We start from the raw sequence: 21,455 nt of genomic DNA on the forward strand, positions 1-21,455 counted from the left end.
TCGAGTACATTGCATCAATGCTATCGAAAAAACTTCATCGATTCTTATTGGGAGCTTTGAATGCCCTATACCTACTGTTAAGATGAAGTATGATTTGCTTGTTGGGGATATGCACATCCCCATTGAGGTAACCTAATGACTATTCGAAAATTCTCCGTTCCCTTTTGCGATTCGAAAAAGTTTGTCAAGGAGACTTGATCAACCTCACTGACGGATTTCTTTCGATGACCATGAGATGGATGAATCGAGGAGTCACAAACCTCTATTCCAAGCTTTCACCTTCGGTTGCTTAGAAGAAAAATGATAGATTTAGCTTTAGTTTTCTCTGTTTTCTGCTTTTAGCATCCCCTAGAAAAGTACCCCAAAAATAAAAGTTCTCTGAATGCCGTGAAAATCAAGTATGACTTTTTCTGGAATTTTTGAAAAATTGTGAGACGGAGAGCTAGTCAAGGGGCTGCACTAGTGGGCCACAAGCCCTAGAGGCGCGAGCACCCGCCTGGCCGTGCCTACCAGGCTTGTGGGGGCCACGTGTACCCCCTCCACTTATTCTAGTTCCCATCTGCTTCTCCTACCTCCAGAAAAAATCGTTTCGCAGCTCAAACCCGTGTTCTTGCTCTTCTTGCTACAATTTTCGATCTCCTTGTGCAAAGCCCCATTCACCAAACTATTTTAGAGAAATTGCTCCTTGGTATATGACTCCTCCATTGGTCCAATTAGTTTTTGCTCTAGTCCCTATACGTCGCGTATTTTTGCTACCTTGGTGACCCTGTTCTTGAGCTTTGCATGCTAATTTTAGCTGGTCCCAAGTAGTTTTGATGCGTGATATGGCCTCTAGGCACTTGTCGGAGTAGTTGCTATGAGTTTCGTCGAGCCTTGTTCACTTTTCCTTAGAGTCACTAAAAATTTCAGAAATCTTCAGAGATAGAAAAAGGAAAGGATGAGGAGGTTCTTAAGAGGCTCTTCAAGCCGTGACCCCAAGGATGATGAAAGTGAGAAGAAGAAACCCAAGTATCCGGTCCCCCGAGTTGCAGAAGTTCGAGCGTGCGAGTGGGCAAGCGATGTGTTCTTATGCGTCGCTGGACTTTATGAGGACTTTTACTACTTGGTGGAGAACGCAGGCCTTACCGCCTTCGTTGAAGATAAGTGTCCGCAATACCTCCTCCTCACTAATATTTTCGCGCAAAGTTGTAATTTCTATCCAAGGAAGAGTCCTCCTATGGTTGAGTTCAAATTATATGATATCCCTCAGTGCATGTCACTTCAGGATTTTTGCATTGTTTGCAAATTACCTTATGTTGGGGATATTCATGAACCTCGTCCACAAGACTTGGAGGCTTTCATAGATACTATTGCTGTAGGAGAGGAGAGAGGAGTGTCTTGCGCTAGAGTTGCTAGCATACATTTTCCCGTGCTTCGGTACTTCTCATTATTCGTGGGAAAATGTTTGATTGGCCGTGGGAAAGCTGGGGCCCTTAGCTCCCCAGATCTTGCGAATTTGTGCGAAGCCCTTTATCATGATAAAACTTATAGCTTGGGTGCTATAGTAGCTCAATGGTTGAACACGAACCGTTCTAAAGGCGTTGTTTATGGAGGTATCTATGCTACCCATCTTGCTAGACATTTTGAGATACCCATTAGACTGGACGAGGAAGAAGATATTCTTCTTCCTGAGAGATATCTAGATTATGATAGCATGGTTCGCCATGACTTTCTTGATAAAGATATAAATAAGAGGATGATTTATAACCTGGTATTTAGTCAGGGTACTCGTGAGACTATTACCTTGCCCTCTCCTTCTTTGTTCAATCTTCATCTGGACAGGTACATTATTATGCCCTCGAACATCTATGCATATTGGGGCATAGCCCAACCACAGGCGCCCGTGCCCGAGCTACCAGTCGAGTACCAGACAACAGTTTATCAGTGGGAGCCAGAGGAGCTCACGCAGCAGTGGCACCCTCAGTACACTCCAGAGTACCCCGGAGACGGTTATTTCCCTCCTTGGGAGTAGACCAACCTAGGCCAAAAGACTAAGCTTGGGGGAGTACGTGTTTCTCATCGACTTTATATTCATGCTTACACTTTCACTTTGTTAGTCGGTGTTCAAACTTTGCCACTGTATCATCCATGCTAGTTTATTTATTTTTCTCGTTTTCTTCTCGTGTGTTTGTCTAGTTTGAGAAAACCCAAAAACATTTCCTTTTATTCTTTTCCTTGTTGGGAGTTTTCCCGTGTAAATAGTTTTCTTTTTCTTTGGGTCAAGGTAGAAGACCATGTTTACAATGTTTAGTGGCTCTCGCATGCATACCTGTTTATCTGTCAAAGAGCCATATTACTTTGTCTTCTCCTTTGTGTTTGCCTTCTGATTCCAACGTAGTCCAATGCACGAACACTCTTATTATTGTTCACATCATTCGGTCGTGCAAGTGAAAGGCAATAATGACGATATATGATGAAGTGACTGAGCCTGGAAAAGCTGGTATGAACTCGATCTATTTTGTTTTTGTAAATATGACTAGCTCATCGTTCCTGATTCAGTTTTGTTGTGAGAGAAACATGTTTGCAATGACAACTTAGAGATCATAGTTTCTGATGCCATGCTTAATTAGCTAGGAGCTTATAATGGTTTGTATTGGATGCCAACATGAATTTTGAGATGATTATGATGTAGTATGATAGGACGGTATCCTCCTCTGAATGATTCAAGTGGCTTGACTTGGCGCATGTTTACGCATGTAGTTGAAACAAAATCAACATAGCCTCTATGATATTCATGTTTATGGTGATTTATGTCCTACTCATGGTTGCACTCAATGTTGGTTAATCTCAATGCATTTTGATGACTGTTGTCGCTCTCTAGTTGGTCGCCTCCCAGTCTTTTGCTAGCCTTCACTTGTACTAAGAGGGAATACTGCTTGTGCATCCACTTCCATAAACCCAAAGTTGTTCCATATGAGTCCACCATACCTACCTATATGCGGTATCTACCTGCCGTTCCAAGTAAATTTGCATATGCCACTCTCTAAATCTTCAAGAAATAATCTGATTTGCATGCCCGAACCGCTCATGTGGTGACAAGGGGCGATCAGTATCTTCCATGCTAGGCGTGTTATCCTCGATATGTGTTTATTCACTATCATTCACGAGAAAGGGGCCGGTAATTGGAATGCCCAGTTCCATGCTCAAATCGAAAAGATAATTGCGAACAAAACTCCCTGTGGATTGATGTTGTATGGACGACACCCGAGTATTCGGCTAGTCGTGGAGTGTGATTGATCGATGGTGGGGGAGTCAGAACTTTACTTTTCTGTTTGGTAACCGCCTATAGCATGTGTAGCGTGGAATATGTTGAAAACTCTTGGTCATTGCGTTGACAATGAAAGCATGCCACCCAAAATTATTATCTCTGTTTTAAAAGCTTGAGCTTTGGCACCTCTGCAAATCAGTCCTTCCCTCTGTGAAGGGCCTATCTATTTATGTTTCTATTGAGTCATCCTCTTCTTATAAAAGCACCAATTAGAGAGCACCTCTGTCATTCTTATGCTTTGCTTTTGACACATATTGAGTATGACTGTGACTGGATCTTCTTTGCCATGAATTACAATGTTTAGTCAGCCCTTGGTCTTTGAAGGTGCTCTGCATTTATGTTTTGCAGTCTCAGAAAGAGCTAGCGAGATACCATCTGTTCACACTACTTCATGATTGTTTTGATTGAAGTGTTGACGTTTCAAACTTATTATTATTGCTCGCTAGTTGATTATGCCATTGATATAAGTTTACCGTGAGACCTAGATGTCATTTGCTTATGTGGTTTGCTTGTGATCTTGCTGAAATTCTGGATATGAGTTAGACATAGTTTCAACAACAAGATCAAACAGAGTTCGTAAAAGTTTTTCTTTTGTCTCTTTCAGTTTGTCAACTGAATTGCTTGAGGACAAGCAAGGTTTTAAGCTTGGGGGAGTTGATACGTCTCTATCGTATCTACTTTTCCAAACTCTTTTGCCCTTGTTTTGGACTCTAATTTGCATGATTTGAATGGAACTAACCCGGACTAACGATGTTCTCAGCAGAATTGCCATGGTGTTGTTTTTGAGCAGAAATAAAAGTTTTCGGAATGACCTGGAAATTTACGGGGATTTTTTGTGGAATATATAAAAAATATTGACGCAAGAATCAACGAGAGGGGTGGAGCGTGGAGCCCACAAGCCCACCAGGTGCGCCCCCTGGCCGCGCCTAGAAGGCTTGTGGGGCCCACGTTGCTCCACCACCTCCAATCTCACCTCTATTTAGTCCCTTTCGCCTGGAAAAAAATCAAGGAGAAGAGTTCATCGCGTTTTACGATACGGAGGCGCCGCCACCTCTTGTTCTTCCTCTGGAGGGCAGATGTGGAGTCCGTTCTAGGCTCCGGAGAGGGGAGATCGTCGCCATCGTCATCGCCAACCTTCCTTCATCGCCAATTCTATGATGCTCTTCACCGTCCGTGAGTAATCTCATCGTAGGCTTGCTGGACGGTGATGGGTTGGGTGATATCTATCATGTAATCGAGTTAGTTTTGACGAGGATTGATTGCTAGTATCCACTATGTTCTGAGATTGATGTTGCTACTACTTTGCCATGCTTAATGCTTGTCACTAGGGCCCGAGTGCCATGATTTCAGATCTGAACCTATTATGTTGTCGCCAATATATGTGTGTTCTTGATCCTATCTTGCAAGTTGTAGTCACCTACTATGTGTTATGACCCGGCAACCCCGGAGTGACAATAGCCGGAACCACTCCCGGAGATGACCATAGTATGAGGAGTTCATGTATTCACTAAGTGTTAATGCATTGGTCCGGTTCTTTATTAAAAGGAGAACCTTAAAATCTCGTGGTTTTTCATTAGGACCCCGCTGCCACGGGAGGTATGGACAATAGATGTCATGCAAGTTCTTTTCCCTAAGCACGTATGACTACATACGGAATACATGCCTACATTACATTGACGAACTGGAGCTAGTTACATATCTCACCGTGTTATAACTGTTACATGATGAATAGCATCCGACATAATCATCCATCACCGATCAAATGCCTACGAGTCTTTTACTACTGGTCCTTGCTACGTTACTTTGCTGCTACTATTACTCTGCTACTATTGCTGTCACTTTGCTGCTACTGGTTACTGTTGCTATCACACTACTTTGCTACTGATACTTTGCTGCAGATACTAAATATTTTAGGTGTGGTTGAATTGACAACTCAACTACTAATACTTGAGAATATTCTTTGGCTTCCCCCTGTGTTGAATCAATAAATTTGGGTTGAATACTCTACCCTCGAAAACTATTGCGATCCCCTATACTTGTGGGTTATCATGACCTTTTTCTCGCGCCGTTACCGGGGAAGCATAGCTATATTCTCTGAGTCACTTGGGATTTACGTCTGCTGGTCACTATGAGGAATCCGAAAGATCCAAGAACTAAAGTCTTGCCCTCAACTACGAGGACAGGTAAGGAACTGCCATCTAGCTCTGCACTTGATTCACCTTCAGTTATGAGTAAGTTTGCGACACCACCTCCTGCTAGAAATCTTGATATGTCGCCTGTGCTTGATGATGCTACTTCTGCTGTCCATGATGCTTGTGATGATGCTATGCTTGATACTGCTTTGCCACTAGGTGCATTTCTTGATGCACAAATTGCTAGAGTTGCTGCTAGATGTGATGATACTTCTGAAACTGGTGAGATTATTGAAGTAGAACCTGCTATTTTGCCTGTTATAACTAGCTCTCCTACATATGAATTGCCTGATATGCCTCAGGGTTATGTTATGGAGGGAGAGATAGCCGAGGACTTTCTTGCTTGTCAGGATAGCTATGATGTTGAGAAATTACTGCTCAAGTGGAAAGAAAAATCTTTGAACGCTAGGACGAATTACGACCCGAAGTTTGCTACTTCGCCTATCTATGTGACCGGTAAGGATTATGAATTCTCTGTCAACCCTGAGTTAATCACTCTGGTCGAATCTGATCCTTTTCATGATTATGAGTCTGAAACGGTTGTAGCCCATCTTACCAAACTGCATGATATAGCCACCCTATTCACGAGTGGGGAAAAGATCCGCCACTACTATATCCTCTAGCTATTTCCTTTCTCGCTAAAGGATGATGCTAAGACTTGGTTCACTTCTCTTGCTCCTGGTTGTGTGCGTAGCCCCCAGGGTATGATCTACTATTTCTCTGAGAAATATTTCCCTGTCCATAAGAAGCAAGCTACCTTGGAGGAAATATACAACTTTGCGCAAGTTGAAGAAGAGAGTCTCCCACAAGCTTGGGGGGAGGCTCGTCCAGCTACTGAATGCTTTGCCTGATCACCCTCTTGAGAAGAATGAAATACTTGATATCTTCTATAATGGACTTACCGATGCTTCTAGAGACCACCTAGATAGTTGTGCTGGTTGTGTTTTCAGGGAACAAACTGTAGAACAAGCTAAGATCCTATTGAATAATATCTTGTGCAATGAGAATGCTTGGACTATTCCCGAACCACCTCCTAAGCCAACTCCGAAGAAAATAGGTATTCTATTCCTCAGTCCTGAAGATATGCAAGAAGCTAAGAAATCTATGAAAGAGGAAGGCATTAAATCTGAAGATGTCAAAAATCTACCACCTATCGAAGAGATCCATGGTCTCGATAACCCGATACGGGTAGTAGAAGTAAATTCTCTTCGTAGGTTCGATGAGAGTGATATTCCTTTTGATAAACCTGCTAGCTTATGCCTGGATGATTTTGATAACTTTGTTGCCAAACAACAAAGTTTCAATGATTATGTTAGCAGACAATTGGAACAGAATGGTCGTATGCTTAGTGATTTAAGTGCTTGTGTGGACAGAAATGTCAATGATCTTAAGCTTCTGAGTAAACATGCCTTTATGGTTACTACTCAAGTATAACAAGTACTTAAGGCTCAGAATGACTTGCTCAATGAGTTGAATGACAATTCTGTCAAAGTCGTCACTGGAGGCGGTAGAATGACCGAGGAACCTTTGTATCCTGGGGGTCATCCTAAGAGAATTGAACAAGATTCTCAAGGAGTTAGCACTGATGCACCTAGTCATCCTAGAAAGAAGAAGAAAGATGATAGGAACTTGCACGCTAGCAACCCTGTTGCTATTACACCTAAGAGTCCAAACGATGTCTCTGTCTCTAATGCCGAAACGCAATCTGGTGATGAACATGAGCCTAATGATAATATCAATAGTGATGTTCATGATGATGCTCAACCTAGCAACGATAAGGATGTGGAGATTGAACCTGTTGATCTTGATAACCCACAACCTAAGAATAAGAGGTACGATAAGAATGACTTCACTGCTAGGAAGCATGGTAAAGAAAGGGAACCATGGGTTCAGAAACCCATGCCCTTTCCTCCCAAACCATCCAAGAAAAAGGATGATGAGGATTTTTAGCGATTTGTTGAAATGATTAGACCTGTCTTTCTGCAAATGTGTTTGACAGATATGCTCAAAATGTCTTCATATGCTAAGTACATGAAGGATATTGTGACTAATAAGAGGAAGATACCTGAGGTGGAGATTTCCACCATGCTCGCTAATTACACCTTCAAGGGTGGAACTCCTAAGAAACTAGGTGATCCTGGAGTGCCCACTATACCTTGCTCCATTAAAGGCAACTACGTTAGAACTGCTTTATGCGACCTTGGAGCCGGTGTTAGTGTTATGCCTCTCTCTTTATCGTAGACTTGAACTGGATAAGTTGACAACCACTGAAATCTCTCTGCAAATGGCCGACAAATCAACTGCTTTTCCTATCGGCATTTGCAAGGATGTGCCTGTTGTGGTTGCAAACACCACTATCTTAACAGACTTTGTTATTCTGGATATTCCCGAGGACGATGGCATGGCGGTCATCCTCGGAAGACACTTCTTAAACACTGCAGGGGCTGTTATAGATTGCAACAAAGGTAGTGTCACTTTCCATGTCAACGGTAATGAGCATACGGTGCACTTTCGGAAGAAACAATATCGAGTACATTGCATCAATGCTATCGAAAAAACTTCATCGGTTATTATTGGGAGCTCTGAATGCCCTATACCTACTGTCAACATGAAGTATGATTTGCTTGTTGGGGATATTCACATCCCCTTGAGGTAACCTAGTGACTATTCGAAAATTCTCCATTTCCTTTTGCGATTCGAAAAAGTTTGTCAAGGAGACTTGATCAACCTCATTGACGGATTTCTTTCGATGACCATGAGAAGGATGAATCGAGGAGTCACAAACCTCTTTTCCAAGCTTTCACCTTCGGTTGCTTAGAAGAAAAATGATAGATTAGCTTTAGTTTTCCCTGTTTTCTTCTTTTAGCGTCCGTGGAAAAGTACCCCGCAAATAGAAGTTCTCCGAATGCCATGAAAATCAATTTTGATTTTTTCTGGAATTTTTGAAAAATACTGAGACGGAGAGCTAGTCAGGGGGCTGCACCAGTGGGCCACAAGCCCTGGAGACGCGGGCAACCCCCTGGCCGCACCTACCAGGCTTGTGGGGCTCACGTGCACCCCCTCCACTCATTCTAGCTCCCATCTACTTCTCCTACCTCCAGAAAAAATCATTCCGTAGCTCAAACCCGTGTTCTTGCTCTTCTTGCTGGGATTTTTGATCTCCTTGTGCAAAGCACCATTCACCAAACTGTATTGGGGAAATTGCTCCTTAGTAAGTGACTCCTCCATTGGTCTAATTAGTTTTTGCTCTAGTGCCTTATACATCGCGTATTTTTGCTGCCTTGGTGACCCTGTTCTTGAGCTTTGCATGCTAATTTTAGCTGGTCCCAAGTAGTTTTGATGCGTAATATGGCTTGTAGGCACTTGTGGGAGTAGTTGCTATGAGTTTAGTTGAGCCTTGTTCACTTTTCTTTGATTCACTAAATTTTTTAGAAAAGGAAGATGTTCAGGAGAAACTATCATGGTGGTTCCTCAAGCAAGAGAGGTCCCCGTCTCGCGATTCGGGAGCCCGATCCTTACCAACCAAGGAACGCACAGGTACAACCATGTGAATGGCCTTCTGATAAATTCATGATTGAGGCAGGTTTCAAAGATGAGTTTGATACACTTGTTCACAATGTCGGACTCGACGAATTCATCTCCGATAAACGTGAACAATATACTACTCTCACTGCCTCTTTTGTTCCTAGATTCAAATTTTCAGCTGGCCGTGACACATCCGTACTGTTTGATCTCTATGACAAATCGTATACCATGGATTTAGAGGATTTCAATATAATTTGCAAGATACCTGTTTGAGGTAGTCTCAATGATCCTCCTAAATCTTCGGTTAGAGATTTTTTTTCTCCGGTATAACTGTCGGAGAAACTAGAGATATCACGGAGGCTACCATGGGGAGCATTCATTTTCCTGCCTTGCATTACTTTGCCCTCTTCATAGGTAGATGCATTAACGGCAAGATTGAGCATTGTCATCTCTGCGCACCTGACCTTTGTATTCTTAAGAGTGCAGTAACGGGTGATAGAAGTTTCAACATGGGAGCTATAATAGCAAGGAGGCTGAATAATAATGCTAATGAACGGGATTTCTTTGGTGGGATCTATGCCACTCGCATAGCAAATTTTCTTGGAGTACCCATTCGCGAAGGAGATCCCCCGCTCCATACAGCTTTCCTTGATCGCGCCGCTTTGACACGCTATCAGTTTCTTGAGAGGGTTGATGAATCCCTCCTATACTGTTTAATATTTAACCGACAACGTGTTTTCCATATTACCCTTCCCGCTCCTGCCTTCTTTGATTTTTAGGTAAAACGGAGATATTACATAACCAGAGGAGAGGCAGAGGAATATGAGAGGGGGGCAAAGGCCACTCGTCTCCGTGAGGCAGCTATTCAGGGAGTGGCTGCAGCGCTCCCGTACAACCCCCATTATGATTTTGGGTATCGCCCGGACCATCCATGGGAGTAGACCAACTTAGGCCAAAAGCCTAAGCTTGGGGGAGTACGTGTTTCTCACAGACTTTATATTCTTGCTTACACTTTCACTTTGTTAGTCGGTGTTCACACTTTGCCACTGTATCATCCATGCTAGTTTATTTCTTTTTCTCTCTCGTTTTCTTATCGTGTGTTTGTCTAGTTTGAGAAAACCCAAAAAGATTTTCTTGTTCTTATTTTGCTTGTTGGGAGCTTTCGCGTGTAAACAGTTTTCTTTTTCTTTGGGTCAAGGTAGAATACCATGGTTACAATGTTTAGTGGCTCTCGCATGTATATCTATTTATCTGTCAAAGAGCCATATTACTTTGTCTTCTCCTTTGTGTTTGCTTGCAGATTCCAGTTTAGTCCAACGCACGAGCACTCTTATTATTGTTCACATCGTTCGGTCGTGCAAGTGAAAGGCAATAATGACGATATATGATGAAGTGACTGAGCCTGGAAAAGCTGGAATGAACTCGATCTATTTTGTTTTTGTAAATATGACTAGGTCATCATTCCAGATTCAGCTTTGTTGTGAGAGAAACATGTTTGCAATGACAACATAGAGATCATAGTTTCTGATGCCATGCTTAATTAGCTAGGAGCTTATAATAGTTTGCCTTGGATGCCAACATGAATCTTGAGATGACTATGATGTAGTATGATAGGATGGTATCCTCCTTTGAATGATTCAAGTGGCTTGACTTGGCGCATGTTCACGCATGTAGTTGAAACAAAATCAACATAGCCTCTATGATATTCATGTTCATGGTGATTTATGTCCTACTCATGCTTGCACTCGATGTTAGTTAATCTCAATGCATTTTGATGACTATTGTCGCTCTCTAGTTGGTCTCTTCCTAGTCTTTTGCTAGCCTTCACTTGTACTAAGAGGGAATACTGCTTGTGCACCCACTTACATAAACCCAAAGTTGTTCCATATGAGTCCACCATACCTACCTATATGCGGTATCTACCTGCCGTTCCAAGTAAATTTGCATGTGCCACTCTCTAAATCTTCAAGAAATAATCTGTTTTGCATGCCCGGACCGCTCATGTGGTGACAGGGGGCTATCAGTATCTTCCATGCTAGGCGTGTTATCCTCGATATGTGTTTATTCACTATCATTCACGAGAAAGGGGCCGATAATTGGAATGCCCAGTGCCATGCTCAAATCGAAAAGATAATTGCAAACAAAACTCTCCCTAGATTGATGTTGGTATGGAAGGCACCCGAGTATTCGGCTAGTCGTGGAGTGTGATTGATCGGTGGTGGAGGAGTCAAAACTTTACTTTTATGTTTGGGAACCGCCTATAGCATGTAGCGTGGAAAATGGTGAAAAACTCTTGGTCATTGCGTTGACAATGAAATCATACCACCCAAAATTATTATCTCTGTTTTCAAAGCTTGAGCTCTGGCACCTCTGCAAATCAATGCTTCCCTCTATGAAGGGCCTGTCTATTTATGTTTCTGTTGAGTCATCCTCTTCTTATAAAAGCACCAATTAGAGAGCACCTCTGTCATTTTTATGCTTTGCTTTTGACTGATGTTGAGTATGACTGTGACTGGATCGTCTTTGCCATGAATTACAATGTTTAGTCAGCCTTGGTCTTTGAAGGTGCTCTGCATTTATGTTTTGTGGTATCAGAAAGAGCTAGCGAGATACCATCTGTTCGTACTGCTTCATGATTGTTTTGATTGAAGTGTTGACATTTGAAACTTATTATTATTTGCTCGCTAGTTGATTATGCCATTGATATGAGTTTACCGTGAGACCTAGATGTCATTTGCTTATGTGGTTTGCTTGTGATCTTGCTGAAATTCTGGATATGAGTTAGACATAGTTGCAACAACAAGATCAAACAGAGTTCGTAAAAGTTTTTCTTTTGTCTCTTTCAGTTTGTCAACTGAATTGCTTGAGCACAAGCAAGGTTTTAAGCTTGGGGGAGTTGACACGTCTCCATCGTATCTACTTTTTTGAACTCTTTTGCCCTTGTTTTGGACTCTAATTTGCATGATTTGAATGGAACTAACCTGGACTAACGCTGTTTTCAGCAGAATCGCCATGATGTTGTTTTTGCGCAGAAATAAAAGTTCTCGGAATGACCTAGAAATTTACGGGGGTTTTTGTGGAATATATAAAGAATACTCGCGCAAGAAACAACCGGAGGGGTGGAGCTGAGAGCCCACAAGCCCACCACGCGCGGGGCCCCCTGGCCGCGCCTGGCAGGCTTGTGGGGCCCACGAAGCTCCACCACCTCCAATCTCAGCTCTATTTAGTCCCTTTCATCCGGAAAAAAATCAAGGAGAAGAGTTCATCACGTTTTACGATGCGGAGGCGCCTCCACCTCCTGTTCTTCCTCTGGAGGGAAGATCTGGAGTCCGTTCTGGGCTCCGGAGAGGGGAGATCGTCGCCATCGTCATCACCAACCTTCCTTCATCGCCAATTCCATGATGCTCTTCACCGTTCGTGAGTAATCTCATCGTAGGCTTGCTCGACGGTGATGGGTTGGATGAGATCTATCATGTAATCGAGTTAGTTTTGACGGGGATTGATCCCTAGTATCCACTATGTTCTGAGATTGATGTTGCTACTACTTTGCCATGCTTAATGCTTGTCACTAGGGCCCGAGTGCCATGATTTCAGATCTGAACCTATTATATTGTCGCCAATATATGTGTGTTGTTGATCCTATCTTGCAAGTTGTAGTCACCTACTATGTGTTATGACCCGGCAACCCCGGAGTGACAATAGCCGGAACCACTCCCGAAGATGACCATAGTATGAGGAGTTCATGTATTCACTAAGTGTTAATGCGTTGGTCTGGTTCTTTATTAAAAGGAAAACCTTAATATCCCGTAATTTCTATTAGGACCCCGCTGCCACGGGAGGGATGGACAATAGATGTCATGCAAGTTCTTTTCCCTAAGCACGTATGACTACATACGGAATACATGCCTACATTACATTGACGAACTGGAGCTAGTTACATATCTCTCCGTGTTATAACGTTTACATGATGAATAGCATCCGACATAATCATCCATCACCGAACCAATGCCTACGAGTCTTTTACTACTGGTCCTTGCTACGTTACTTTGCTGCTACTGCTGTTACTGCTGCTACTGCTGTCACTTTGCTGCTACTGGTTACTGTTGCTACTATTGCTATCACACTACTTTGCTACTGATACTTTACTGCAGATACTAAATCTTTTAGGTGTGGTTGAATTGACAACTCAACTGCTAATACTTGATAATATTCTTTGGCTTCCCCTTGTGTCGAATCAATAAATTTGGGTTGAATACTCTACCCTCGAAAACTATTGTGATCCCCTATACTTGTGGGTTATCAGCTGTCTCAGGCTATTTTGGTCGGGGACACATATCCGTTTTTCGAACCATAGTATGCCTTGGTCATCTACTCAGAAGGCTTTGCCTTCCCCTTTGGCAGCGACCCTTTGATCTTCTTGATTCCCTCGTCTGATTCTTGAGCTTTTTTTATTTCGTCCATGAGGTTGGGGATAATTTCCACGGTCTATGGGGTAATTGGACCGCATAATATCATGTTGAGACTAATGAACTCTTCTTGCAGTCTCGGATGCATACTTTCCAGTAGTGCATTTATCGTGATTGGGTTTCGACTAAGAGCGTCCGCAACCACGTTGGCTTTTCCTTGATGATAGTTGATCCCAAGGTCATAGTCCTTGACTAGCTCAAGCCATCGTCGTTGCCTGAGGTTCAGATCGGGTTGGGTGAAAATATACTTAAGACTTTTGTGGTCCGTATACATCTCACACCGTTGTCCAATGAGATAATGCCTCCAAATTTTCAAGGCATGAACCACGGCTGCTAGCTCCAAGTCATGAGTGGGGTAGTTCTCTTCATGCGGTCGTAGGTGTCGGGATGCGTATGCTACAACCTTTCCTTCTTGCATCAGAACACAGGCAATTCCTCGTCGAGAAGCGTCACAATAAATGTCAAAACTCTTGTGAATGTCCGGGAGGATCAAAACAGGTGCGGTCGTTAGCCTTGTCTTTAATTCGAGGAAACTGCTTTTGCATGCTATCGTCCATATGTATCTCTGGTTTTTCTTGAGCAATTCCGTGAATGGTTTGGCTATCTTGGAAAAGCCTTCTATGAATCGTCGGTAATAGCCTGCCAATCCCAGGAAGCTGAGAACTTAGGTCACTGAGACTGGTGTTTTCCAATTTAGTAGTGATGTTACCTTACCGGGGTCGACAGCTACACCTTGTTCTGACAGGATGTGTCCCAAAAATCCCACTTCCTTCAGCCAGAACTCACATTTACAGAATTAGCATACAGTTGATGGGATCTCAGTCTTTCTAAGACAACACAGAGGTGACGCTTGTGATCTTCTTCGTCTTTAGAATATATCAGTATATCATCAATGAACACTACCACGAATTTGTCTAGGAAATCCATGAAGACCTTGTTCATCGTGCTCATGAAATAGGATGGAGCATTTGTCAGACCAGATGACATGACCGTGAACTCATACATGCCATATCGGGTAGTGAACGCTGTCTTGGGTATATCTTCCTTTCTGATTTTGAGTTGATGATACCTAGTCCTGAGGTCAATCTTGGAGAACACTTGTGCTCCACTCAACTGGTCGAACATGTCATCGATGTGCGGTAGTGGGTACTTGTTTTTAATAGTGACCACATTTAGCTGACGATAGTCTATGCACATTCGCAAACTTCCATCCTTGTTTTTGACGAACAGTACTGGTGATCCCCATGGTGAGATGCTTGGGCAAATGTATCCTTTCTGTAGTAATTTGTCTAACTATTTCTTTAGCTTCGCCAATTCCGGTCCTAGCATACGATAGTATTTCTTGTAAATTGGGGCGGTACCGGGAACTAATTCGATTGCGAACTCCAACTCCTGGTCCGGTGGCATTCCTGGCAATTCCTCGGGGAACACATGTGGAAATTCACATACCACTGGAATTAAGTTCATATCCATGACATCTGCTTGGTATGCCATTCCGTTCCTTGTCTTCATGTTGTTGGCGATGAATTGGACGGTTTTGCTGGCCGGATTAACCAGCGTGACAGTTCGGGTGGCACAATTGATGCACACTTGATGTGGTGTCAACCAATCCATCCCCAGTATTACATCTAATCCCGAGGATTCGATGGCAATTAGTGCAGCTGGAAAGGTAGCTCCTTGTATCCGTATTTCGAGATCCCGGTATACGAGATTTGTTCTGAGCATAGAGCCAGGGGATTGTACCACCATGATTTTATCCAACAACGAAGGGGAAAATTGGTGTATGGCGGCAAAACTCCTCGAAATAAATGAGTGGGAAGCCCCGGAATCAAATAAAACTATTGCTGGTATGTTGTTAATAGAGAACATAACGATAACGACTTCTGGAGCTTCGCATGCTTCTTCGGCAGGGATATGGTAGACGCATCCTTGGGTAAACTTAGAGTTAGGGCGGCGTCCAATAGTGTTGATCTACGGTTTGATGTCGGAGGATGGTTTTCCGCTGTTGGTGGGGCACTGCTTTGCATAGTGTCCACTTTGGCCGCAAGTGAAACCGGTGTTGTTGCGGCGGCAATCCTCTAGCACTGGCTATTTGCCGAAGGCCTTGTTGTGGCTCACTATCTTGTTAATGTTGTTACTGTTGTTCCAAGTGGGTTTGTAGACAGTGGTGTTTGGTTGCCAGGTACGTGGGTTTTGTGCAATCTGCTCCTTGCTGTCCTTCTTGGGTTCAAACTTCCTCTTGCGGTCATCGTATCCAGTCTTAAGCTCTCGTTCGGATATGAAGGCTTTGTTTACCAGCGTCTGGAAGTCTTGAAAGTCCAGCATACAAAGCTGACAACGGAGGGCATGGTTTAGACCGCCTAGGAAGCGATCAACCTTCCTTTCCTCAGTGGATACATCATGGGTCGAGTATCGTGCCAGATTGTTAAACTTGTTTAGATACTCGGCTACCGTCATGCTTCCTTGTGTAAGAGCGAGGAATTCTCTTTGCTTCACCTTCATAATACTCGTAGGAATATGATACGTGCGGAATGCTTCCTTGAATCTTTCCCACGTAATCTCTTCTCCACAGGGCCATCTTACCTTAGTATTATCCCACCATATAGCTTCTGGCCCTTCTAGGTAGTGAGTGGCAAAGGGAACCTTGTCTGCTTCCTCACAAAGGGCTATGTCTAGCTTCTTCTCCATTGTCCTTAACCAGTCGTCGGCTTCAATCGGATCCGCAGCTTGGCCAAAATCGGGAGGCTTAGTTCGCTGAAAATCTGACAACTTGGATCGTGCCCCGTTGTGGTTATTATGGCCTACTATAGCCTGCATGCTTCTCAGAAATTCCATGAGATCCTGATTCCTCTTTTCCTCAAATATTCTCATGATCTGCTCAGTATCGGGTGCCCGGGGTGGTGGAGGTGGTAGGTCTTCTGGTGGTTGACCTGCCTGCCGGGCGGACCGACGGATGGGGGTTCCATCGTTGCCTTGGCTACATCTCCCTTTCATACTAAATTATTGTTCCCAAAGAAATTGATGAGCAACATCCATAAGGTAAAAGCATGGTCATAAAACACCAAAGAAATTCTCATGGAAAAAGGCGAATAAGCAAAGAACATAATTATACAATGCAAATTAACATCACTCTTGGCAAGCTAGTAGGGGAACATATCATGACTAGACTGCTCACACGGCAGTTGACATATGCAAAGATGCATGCTCAACAACTCCAACCTTGGCTCTAGTGGTGCGGATGGCACGAACACTAGAAGACCTCCGACTCCTCGTCGTCTGATCCTGAGTCTGAACTCATGATGTTGACCTCAATCTCCGGAGCAAAGGCTACGCGGTGACGCTAATGAGACGGTCTTGCTTCCGAAGGAGCACGACGCCTCAGCATCGAGGCAGCAGGAGTGGCAAGGAGTGAGGCCCACTCAGAATGAGTCTCACAACGACTGCCAGACGAAGCGCCTGGCGGTGCTGAAGAACTACCTGGGATCTCGAATCCAGGTGGTGGTGGAACTGGTGGTGCATCTGAGGGTGGAACAAAAGACTGGGTTGGGGGGCACTGCCGTTGCAATGACAAGTGCCGCCCGAAGATGGGATAGCTCCTCAGCTAGGGACACGATCGTACGATAGCTGACACTCACATAGCGAGATAGCACAACAGTCGCACGGTCACATGCCGGGTCTACGGGAGCAAAAATGACTCGCCCTGTCGAAGGCGACAAGGTGGGGTAATGGAAGAAACCTGGATGAGTCTGCATCTCCACCTCGTGGTAGCGCAAGTCAGTGAGAGCCTCCACCGCAACAAACTGGATTGCCATCTCTGGAGTAGAAGCCGTTCCGCCCTTAGTAGAGCGAGAATAGCTGCCAATATCCGAGCTGACAACCAGGTAAGCCTGAGCATGGAACTCGTACACGGACTCGGCAAGCTGCTCCCGAAACACCTGGTACACTCGTTCCTCGCCATGCAGATACAGTCAAAACCAAACGTTCCGCAACAGTGATGGGAAGGAGGATGGTGCAGGCTCATACTGGAAATGATACGGAACCGGTGCCATCTACACTCACAAGGCCAAAGGTTAGTAAAACAATGAGTCATGATGCATGCCATGCAAAAAATCAAATGCAACAAGCAAATGCATACTCACGACCCCATACTACCCGTTGAGCTAACACTATAACTAGGGTGTCCTACAGTCAGCGTGGCTCTGATACCAAGCGTTGTGGCACCCTAATTCAACGAATCGGATTACCAGTGTTTCCAACCCATAGATCATGTCTTCTGGAAACACTCAACAACTTGACACAGAATGAAACTGACTTTATTAATAGCATAATGTTACAAGAGCATATCTTACAAAGATAGCGAGGCCAAAGGCACCCTTGATGCTGCACAATATCTACATTATTTATGAGACATAGCGGGCCCTCGAAACTACTAAGTACTTCTACGGCGTAGAGGAACATAGCGGCAACTCCATACACAGGGACACTGTTGTGGACACTTCCTAGTACGCATCCTCAGGACCTCCGTCCTCGGCTTCTCCTGCATCTGGCATGATACGCCAGGTGAGTACTTGGAATGTACTCGCAAGCTCATAATAACCAAGCAATGCAGCAAACAATAGCATGGCAACAAATGAAGAATAATACCACTTGGCTTTATAACATCCACTTACTCATGTCCGGGGTTGTCTCACAACCACCGGAATGCTTATCAAGTATCTCCACTCAACTGGAGAGTTCTTCCATCATTACTAACATCCACACGGTGACCATCTACTGAGGTCTGGTCAGGCTGTCCATTACCGTGGACACGGCTATTCAAATAGGTTTTGACACTCTGCAGAGGTTGCACACTTTACCCACACTCTGGAGCACTGACCTCGTGATCCCATTCAGGTGGACCAGCATTGCTCCAACGCAACTTGCCTGACCGGTGACTCTCTCATCATATCCCCGACAACCACTCCCTTCCGGAGTCCTGCCCTGGGTGGCCCTATGTCCTCATGACACCTGCCACCGTCGTGGCCAAACAAAACTGTCCCAACCGGGGACGGGCCCAACTCAACTTAACTGGGCTCACAAGGTTATCACCGCCCATCGGGCCAAGGTGGCACGCATGCATAACCCTCCCTCATGGGGGCATATCGGTGAGAGATCACGCAGACAGCCCAAGTCACGGCCTTCCCATACCGGCAAGAGGCGGTTGTACGATTATGCCCGGTCAGGTGACTCATGATCATCCACCATATCATAGTAACCATAGTGATTTATAACCATAAGCATATATATCTATATGATCATTATTAAATCATTATTTCTTAGTAAGTTAAACAAGTATAATGCAAGAATATGTGAGCTATGCTATGCAAAACTACATCACATTCATATGATGGCTTGCCTTGATCAGTGGGGTTGTTCAAACACTCCTGGTCTTCAAAGTTTCCCTCTGAAAAATGTGTTTGAAATAGCAAAAGAAAAGGAAAAGCATTAAATACCTTTTTATTAACCAGAAATTCTATGAGTGTGGGAAAAATACCAAAATTTACTAGATTGTAAAGAATTTCAGTACCAACCCAATGCAAAAAGAATCAAGTGATTTGGACTTGTGATTAAAAAGATTTAAATGTTCAAAGTTTCTCTTAAAATCTGGAATAAATAAAAGAAATAGAAATCCTGGGAGGGGCCACGTCGAAGGCGTAGAGTGGAGGGGCGCCTCCACTTAACGCTTCGGCCGCAGGCCGCAGCCACTGGCAGGTGGGGCCTGCCCCTTTAAACAGAGAGGGATGAGGGGGAACAGAGGAGGGCGGCTCACCGGTGACGCTCACCGGCGATAGAGACGGCGGCGAGGCTGGGAGATGACGGGAATGGAACGGGCACTCGACGGCGATCCTCCCTGTACTCGTAGCTCCTCCGGAGATGGTCTGATGACGTCGCCCTTCTTCTCCGGTGGGTGGAGGCTACGGTGGTCGTCGACGGCGATGGTTCCGGCAGGGATTCGACTCACCGACGGCTCGAGGAGCACCAGAGGGACCAAGGGAACACACTGGTGGCCTTGGATTAGACTGGGGAAGGGCGGAGGAGGCTGGCGACAGAGGGGATTTGGCAGCAGAGCTTGTTGCCGGAGCTGAGGGACACGAGCTCCCAGCTCTTGCTGGGGGTCTCTAGGGCTAATCCAGAGGTGGAGGAGAGTGGTGAGAGCAAGGAGGGGTTCGGGCAGCGCCTTATATAGGCCAGCGACGAGCGCTGCCGAGCTCTCGCGAAGCGGCGAGGTTCGGGCTTGCCACTGGAGCAAGGACGGCGAGCTGGCTGTCATGGCGTGGGGGTGAGGTGATGGAGGAGGTCAGGGGAGTGACGGGACAGGTCCGGAGCCATTAATGGCTTGCCGACGACCACAGTGGCCGAAGCCCATTGTGTTGCCCGTGGTGGAGCTTGGCCGGGAGCGATGGCGGCCTTCTCTGGCGAACCAGAGGGTTCGGGAGGTGCCACGCGGCTACTAGGGACCTAGTCAGCGCTTAGGGCAAGGGGGGGATCGATTGACAGCTCGGGGCGGCTCGGCTGCCACTGGAGCTGCGCAGAGCATGCTCTGTGGCATGCCAGCACCGTGATCACCACAGTTGCGGCCACCCTTATGCCACGCAAGCCTTGAAACCTTGTCTATTGCGTCGACCAGCCTTCCATCAGTCACCATCCACTGCTTGCTTGAACATACAAGCTCTGCTGCGACTAGGAACATCATGAACAGGTTCTGCCAGCAGACTTTGGAAGGTTCGAGAGCTCAACAGGGTTGGGATTAGAGAAAGATAAGATGTCCAGGAGAATCAGCATAGAAAAGACTCTAAACTGGAAAAAATTGGCAAGGTTTGAAGATCAAATGAATATAGTTCCTTTAAAAGCCATCTTTCTGGTCCAAAACACAAATGAGCTCCTAGCACTCAATTGCAAGCTTTGCTACCACTGTCTTTTGGTGGGGAAGTGTCATTTGGTAGTGCACACATGCCCAAAAATTTGTAGCTCCATTGTGCACTCCTAGCTAGCACTTCCTTCACAAAGGTCTTGTTTTAGCAGAAACTTAGTAGAGTGTTTTTGCTCAAAATTTGGATTGGACAATGGGATGTTTTTACATATTGGAACCATATATGATCCCTAGTAACTACAGGAATTTATTTGGAATTTTTCAAAACAGGAATCATAAGGTTGCTTCACAAAGGGATAATTCTGGTAAGAAAAGAAATAATTATTCTAGCCATAATTATCCATTGGACAAAGAAATATTTTTGAATATTTTGAAATCATATGGCATTGAGAAGATGGTGCAATAGTTTTGGGTCTTAAAGCTCATCCAAGCTATAGGTTGCTTCACAACCCATAGTGATGGCATAATTCCCAAAATAGAAAAAGAGAAATGTTTAATAGAATAAAATATTGCAAATAAATATCAGAAAGGTTTTAGTAAGAAGCAAATGGTTTTGGGTTGTTTGAGATAAGAAATCAGAGATTTCATAATCCAACTTGCTTTGAGAATTTGAAAATCCACCAAATTGCAAGTGATCTTCAAAAATATTTTAAAAAGAAAAGGTTTGAAAAATGAGGGTGTTACACATACTAGAAAGGATGGGCGGGAAGCCAGCATAACCTTTGGCTAGGGTTCGGCTGTGGAAAGTGGGTGTCTTGGAGGAACTGGCCATGGCTGCTGGTTTGGGGATACTGGTTTGGGTTCTCTTGCAAGGCTCTGGCTTACTGAGTGGGGAGAGCTACGGCTCAAAAGTGGGAAGGGTTTAAATAGGCAGTCGGACTGGATCACACCAAGATGGCGTAGATCCTTCTCGTGCCGGGTAGGAGATACACTGGCACGGTCGACAACTGGGTAGGGTCACAGTCCAATCTAGAGTGGCTGGGTGGGGGGACAACTGGGTAGGGATACGTCCATTCCGACCGCGCCATCTATTGGTCAATAGTGGCCATGTCGGA

Source organism: Hordeum vulgare, chromosome 1H, assembly GCF_904849725.1.
Source record: "Hordeum vulgare subsp. vulgare chromosome 1H, MorexV3_pseudomolecules_assembly, whole genome shotgun sequence".
NCBI classification, from domain to species: domain Eukaryota; kingdom Viridiplantae; phylum Streptophyta; class Magnoliopsida; order Poales; family Poaceae; genus Hordeum; species Hordeum vulgare.